The sequence below is a fragment of the Dendrobates tinctorius genome, unplaced genomic scaffold, assembly GCF_039654945.1.
Source record: "Dendrobates tinctorius isolate UK_male_01 unplaced genomic scaffold, ASM3965494v1 ptg000019l, whole genome shotgun sequence".
Classification (NCBI taxonomy): Eukaryota; Metazoa; Chordata; class Amphibia; order Anura; family Dendrobatidae; genus Dendrobates; species Dendrobates tinctorius.
In genome coordinates, this window is record NW_027361687.1 from 50,704,347 (window position 1) to 50,710,806 (window position 6,460).

The following is a 6,460-nucleotide window of genomic DNA, read 5'->3' on the forward strand; positions in this document are numbered from 1 at the left end:
AGTGTCTGTAAAGAAACTAGAAAACTGAACAAAAAACTACTCAGGTCCCGTGTCGATAGCCTATTGTATGCGTCTACAATGTTCTATGATGTTCAGCACTGCATGGTGGTATTATTATTGCAACATTATTTCTGCCCTTTATGATGCTAACATTTGCAAGCTGTAGGTTACATTACTTCTGGTTTTGTTTGGAATTATTACATTTTCACTTTATGATGCTATGTGATCATTGTATTGCATTGATTCACATGAACTATATGACGGTACTATTTATGGCTTGCATGGCAGAATTATTGACAGAATTTGTAGAACTATTATCTCTGGACTGCATACCAGAGAACATTAGGTCCTGTATTTAATCCATGATGCTATAAGGACATTATATGGTATTATTACTTATTAGCATTAGCCATTTGGCAGCACTATTTATGTATCATACATCACTATTATTTTGGGACTGTATGGCAAAGTAGATTAAGTCCTGTTTGACATTATTTATTTTCTCTATGACAATATATAATATTGTACCCTCTTTCATGTGAATTACATGTCAGTATTTTCATGGCTTATATGGCAGAGTATGTTGACATTGGCTCCTGCATGAAATGATGATATATTCACTCCATGTGGAAGTTGTCATTGTAACCTGTGAGCTATATGGCAGCACTATTTATAGATTGCATGGCAGAATTACTGATTGTGTGTCAAAGTCCATGATGTTCTGTAAGAAATATTTTTTTATTCTTTGTAAGATGCTATTTGGGTATTGTACACCTTTATTGCTTGTAAGCTATATGGCAGTACTATAGGTTTAATGGCAGAATTATTGATGGAGTTTGTGACTCTATTATTATAGGATTATATCACATTAGGTCCTGTATGAAATTAATATATACTCTCTTTATTGCACTATGTGGGCATTGTACGGCATTATTGTGATCTACAGTACATGGCAGGATTATTTCTAGATTGTATGACAGATTTATTAATGGAGTGTGTGGTATTACATATAATTTTAGGATATCATATTAGGTCCAGTATGAATAATTATACATTCCGTTTATGATGGTATGTGGGCATTGTACGGCATTGTTACTTGTACATTACTGTATATGGCAGGACTAGCTCTAGATGGTATGAAAGATTTATTGATGCATTGTGTGGCTCTCTGGGCATTGTACAGCATCATTGCTTGTGAGCCATGTGGCGGCACTATAGGTTAAATGGCAGAATTATTGATTATTTTTTAACTATTAGGATTAGATTAGATCCTTTAGTTACAGCAGTGTTTTTGTTCACTTTGTCTTTTGCAGGTTTTATGTTTTATGGCTAATGTCAACATGCATTTATATGCTGCATGTGTATCAACTCAAACCAAGCTCAAATTTTGTGTTTTAGATTAGATCCTGTATGAAATTATTATTTACATACTGTATAACACCATGTGGGCATTGTTCGGTATTACTACTTGTGAGCCATATGGCAGTACTATCACCTGATGCGATGCTTTGTATAACTTCCCTTAGAAACCATTTTCTTCTTGTTCCTTCCTTGGAGTTTCCTGAAGGCCTTGAGCAAATCCCAGACCAGGGAGCATAAGAGACGATGACCCTTCCTGCATTTCTTATTTACCTATTTATGAGCTCTGCCATCCTCGCCCTCTTGTCACATTAAAGCCGACCCAGCGCTTCTCTCAGAAGGAGGGTAATGAAATTCTAGTCTCTCCGGGATTCTCGCCACGGCCTCGAAGACTATAAAAAAAATAAAAAGATAAATTAAAAAATAAATAATGTGTAAGAAATTGGAGTCCGGCTGCCGGCACAATCCAGGGTAATTTTTCCCGAGCTTCGTCGATATCACCTAGGCTGCAAACATAGACCGCCGCCACCGCTCGCTATGAGGGGACACATTATTCGGGAAGACAAATTAGAACCAGTAAATGGTGCCATTTTATTCCTCTTCTCCCACCTCCATTAATTTATTTTTTTTTTACTATATCCTCCATTTTTTGCCTAATGTTTGTGGAATGGTGTGAAGTCGCAGCGGCGATGATAATGCGCATTAGACGCCATTTACTTGTAATCACCTGCATTTATTCTGCGATCTCTCCCGAGGAAGCGCCGCAGCTCCCGCTGGGAACGTGTCGGAGCGTCTGCTTAGTACACGACCGTGGCGGAGTCATTTGTGTGCTTACATAACGCGACTGTCATGTTATAAATAGGGAAGGAGAGACGGGCGAGAACAAGGCTGGAGAGAGAACAGAATTACCCACAGCAGCACAGAGGAATTAAGGAGGCAGTCATTAAGACAAGGATTCCACGTGATACTGCAGAGGTGGAGGGAGCTGTCAGTAACCGGAGCAGTGCCATGATGTGAGCGAGGGGAGTGGACGTTCATATCGTGATAAAAACAGCGTGGACCAGCAGTATTTGAGTATATGAGTCTGCCCATCTTTTGGCAGGTACTGACCTGGTCATTCATGTGATGAAGCCTTTGAGGACATGACTGCATATAACAGGGGCATGCGGAAACAAGACGGGGTGTTTGAACAGGAATCCACAGCAGCACAGAGTATTTTAAGAGAGGGGTACGCCGCGATTGCTGAATGCTCTAGCCTGCCCTCATTGTGCCATGCTGCTAGTCAAGACATGGCAGCAAGGGTAGTGCCATGATGGGAAGAAGGGAATGAGGGAAGAGCTGGAAACCACAGCAGCACAGAGTATTTCAAGAGAGGTGTGTCACATTGGTGCGGTGTTTAGTCAGTCACCTGCCCAATTATTAGGTGATGTCAGTGAGGATATTACTGCACGTGACAGGAAAAAAAAACAAGATAGAAGCAAAATTACCATATTCCCTGCTGTAAGTAAAAGGAGCAGACGGTCGCAGTCCCCTCAGAGCGGACGTTCGTGGGTCCCTCAGAGCAGACGATCGTGGATCCCTCAGAGCGGACGGTCGCAGTCCCCTCAGAGCGGACGGTCGCGGGTCCCTCAGAGCAGACGATCGTGGATCCCTCAGAGCGGACGGTCGCAGTCCCCTCAGAGCGGATGGTCACGGGTCCCTCAGAGCAGATAGTCGCGGATCCCTCAGAGCGGACGGTCGCGGGTCCCTCAGAGCAGACAGTCGCGGATCCCTCAGAGCGGACGGTCGCAGTCCCCTCAGAGCAGACGGTCGCGGGTCCCTCAGAGTGGACAGTCACGGATCCCTCAGAGCGGACAGTCACGGGTCCCTCAGAGCAGACGGTCGCGGATCCCTCAGAGCGGACGGTCGCGGTCTCCTCACAGCAGACAGTCACAGGTACCTCAGAGTGGATGGTCACATATCAGGTACAGACTAGGGCTGAAATTCAGCCCTGGCATTTAAAATCACACAGGCCCATGTTATTCCCGTCCCCATGAACCAGATGGGGATATATTACTAATATTGCCCTGGATGGAGGAAAGCAAGATTTGCTACAAGACCATTTTTTTTTAATGATACCCGCTGCCTGCTGGGGTAAGTGAGGGAGTCAGTGACTTTGTGCTCCATCACAACTCTTAGCAGTATGGGTGCCTTGAGAACACTGATTCTGTTAACAACGTAGCAGACAAGGCGGCCCACACCCAGACAGGCCTTTTTGGCATTTGCCAGAATTGCCAAATGGCCAGTCTGGCCAGACCTTTATATATATTATCTGTCCTCAGTAATGTGACTTACATTACTGAGGACAGATAACGTTTATAAAGGTGTTTCCAGTCACAGAATATGTAGGGAAATGTGTTGAATTCCTTTAAGTGTGAAGAAGTGGAAAACCCCTAACACAGGGTTACTGGTTGCTGGGGGTAAGGGGAGGCGGGAACACACCGCACAGCGAAGCTCATCTGCCGCCCACTCTTATGGTTCTTTGTCTCTCCTTCTACTTCCGCCGCACTAAATAAACTCCACCCACACGCAACTGATTGGCCAATTTCTCTTCCTGTCATTGGTCCTCTGCGCTGCCCAGAAGGGGAAGGACAGGCTCCGATTGGTTATGACCAGGTGGCTAATCTTCACATGATCGATATAATACACTGTTCTAGAGCCAGTCCTACTGTACGTGTGGCAGCAGTGGAGGATCCATTCCCAACTACAGAGGAGCCCAGAAGACAAATCAGAAAGCGAAAGAGCAGTGTCATAATGGAAGCAAAGGATGCAAAAGAAATCTAAACAGTGCAGAGTATTTCAGGGGATTAATATGCTGTTTTTTGTGGGCTGCATTCATCAGATCCTAGGAAATGCAGCCTGGGCACTGGGCAGTGTCATGGTAGGAAGCACTGGGAATAAATCTGGCCTGCTCCACAGCACAGAGTATTTCAGAGCTTCCTGTTACTCTTAATTACAGTACGCACTATAAAGATGTGATGGCCGGCAGGAAATCACCGCACATTGTTATCAGGAGGTAAATGGGATCATTATCGTCCATTCATCTGTCACCTGAAGTATTACAAGTAATCAGCGCAAAACCAACTCAGACCTGTCAGCGGGAGGACTGGGCGCCAGAGCGGGTGGTGCCAGGGTATAAAGCCTCGAATCAATACTTTGTAGGACCATCTTTCGCTGCAATTTCTCGTGTGGTCTTTTGGGGTCTGGCTCTACCAGCTTTGCACATCTAGTTGTCACATTTTTGCCCCTTCTTCTTTGCATCCTCGCTTTCTCTCAGTGAGATTGGATGGAACCTTATGTGATCAGCAATTTTTCTTTCCACAGATTCTCTATGAGATTTAGGTCTGTACTGTGACTGGGCCGTTCACACACAGGAATATGCTTTGATGTAAACCATCCATTGTAGCTCTGGAAGGATGTTTAGGGTCGCTGTCCACTGGAAGATGAACCTACGCCCTAGTTTTAAGTCTTTTGCAACCTCTAACAGGTTTTCCTCCATCATTACCCTGCATTTAGCTCTATCCATCTTCCCATCAACTTGGATCAGATTCCCCGCTCCTGCTTCAGAAAAGCCTCCCCACAGCATTATGCTGCCACCATGTGTGACAGTGGGGATGGTGTTTACAGAGTGATGTGCATTGTTAGTTTTCCGCCATACATAAAATTTTGAATTTAGCCCAAAAGGTTCTACTATGGTCTCATCTGACCATAGCACCTTCTTCTACATGCTCGGGGTAGCCAGCATCAGTATATGACCCTGCTGTAACTAAAAAGAATCATTGTACAAAAGACCAGGATGAAAATTAAAGGGAACCTGTCACCCCCCCAGGCGTTTTTAAGTAAAAGAGCCACCTTGTGCAGCACTAATGCTGCATTCTGTCAAGGTGGCTCTTTTATTTAGCGTCCCTTCCACCGCCGAAATAAGCATTTTTAAAAATTAGTCAGACATACCAGAATTTTGACCAGGGGGCAGGTCTTTCGCCCTATGACACCGACGCCTCGCATCCATCATTCATTTCCTCCTTATGTCTTAGCTCTGCCTCCTCTGTGTTCAATTCAAATGCTGGCACCTGCGCTGTAATGTATTTTCTTGGGCATGCGTAGTCAGTGCTGCCCGTTCTCTCACATCACTTCATGGCCTGGCTATCGTGCCTGCGTGGACACACTGCCAGAGATCCCGCCCCGCAATCGCTTATGATTTAATCACACTGCGGTGCTGGGAATCTTGGGCATGCGCAGTAGTTCTCTGCGGCTCTCAAAAACATGTATTTCCTGCCCCGTCCTCATCGATTCCTGTCCTGCACAAACTACTCATCCTGCAGTCACCCCAATGCTGAGCCTTCTACTGTCATATTCTTCCCTATTAGAGCACCTGCTGTATGGTACAATAACAGGGCTCCACTTAATACCCCACATAGTATTGTTCACTACTATGCTCCTTGCAAAGTAAAAGGCCTCCATTGTGCTCTCTATATGGTAAAATTGCCCCCTAGAAAATTTTAAAGCCCTGTGTGAGTGCCTTAGAAAGTAATAATGCCTCTATGATGGTTATAATGCCCCTAGTAGCCCTACAATGTAGTAAATGCCCTAGAGTAACCCCACCACCATATATAGTAATCATGCCCCCTGATCTCCCATATATAGTAGTTATACCCCTGATTACCCATATATAGAAATCATATATACTGTACTAATACCCCTGATCCCAACATAAATAGTAATAATGTCCACTGATCCCCCATGTATAGTAATACCCCTGATCAGTTAGTAGTAATACCGTTCACTCAGCTTCTTCATGTATAGTAATATCGTACATATTTATAATACCCCTGCTTACCCATATATAATAATTTTAGCCCCAGATTCTATCATATACAGTAATCATACACCCTAATCGACCATCACATATATAGTAATAATGCCCCCTGAGCCCCCCATGTGAAGTAATAATGCCGTCAATCCCCCATATACAGTATATTAATAATACCCATGACTCCCTATACATAGTAATAATGGCCTTAATACACACACACACTGTACCGCTCTCATGGCCCCCTCAGCA

The 6,460-nt window shown here is 44.3% G+C and overlaps 1 long non-coding RNA gene across 1 annotated transcript in view; it reads right to left on the reverse strand.

Moving 5' to 3' along the window:
* Positions 1–2,477, reverse strand: part of LOC141082703 (uncharacterized) — a 168,924-nt gene extending 166,447 nt beyond the window's left edge. The window contains exons 1-2 of the long non-coding RNA XR_012230554.1: positions 2,087–2,477; positions 1,633–1,751 (exon numbers count right to left, since the gene is read on the reverse strand). This is a non-coding gene — a long non-coding RNA (uncharacterized lncRNA). The remainder of the gene's footprint in view (positions 1–1,632; positions 1,752–2,086) is intronic.
* Positions 2,478–6,460: the final 3,983 nt, after the last annotated feature.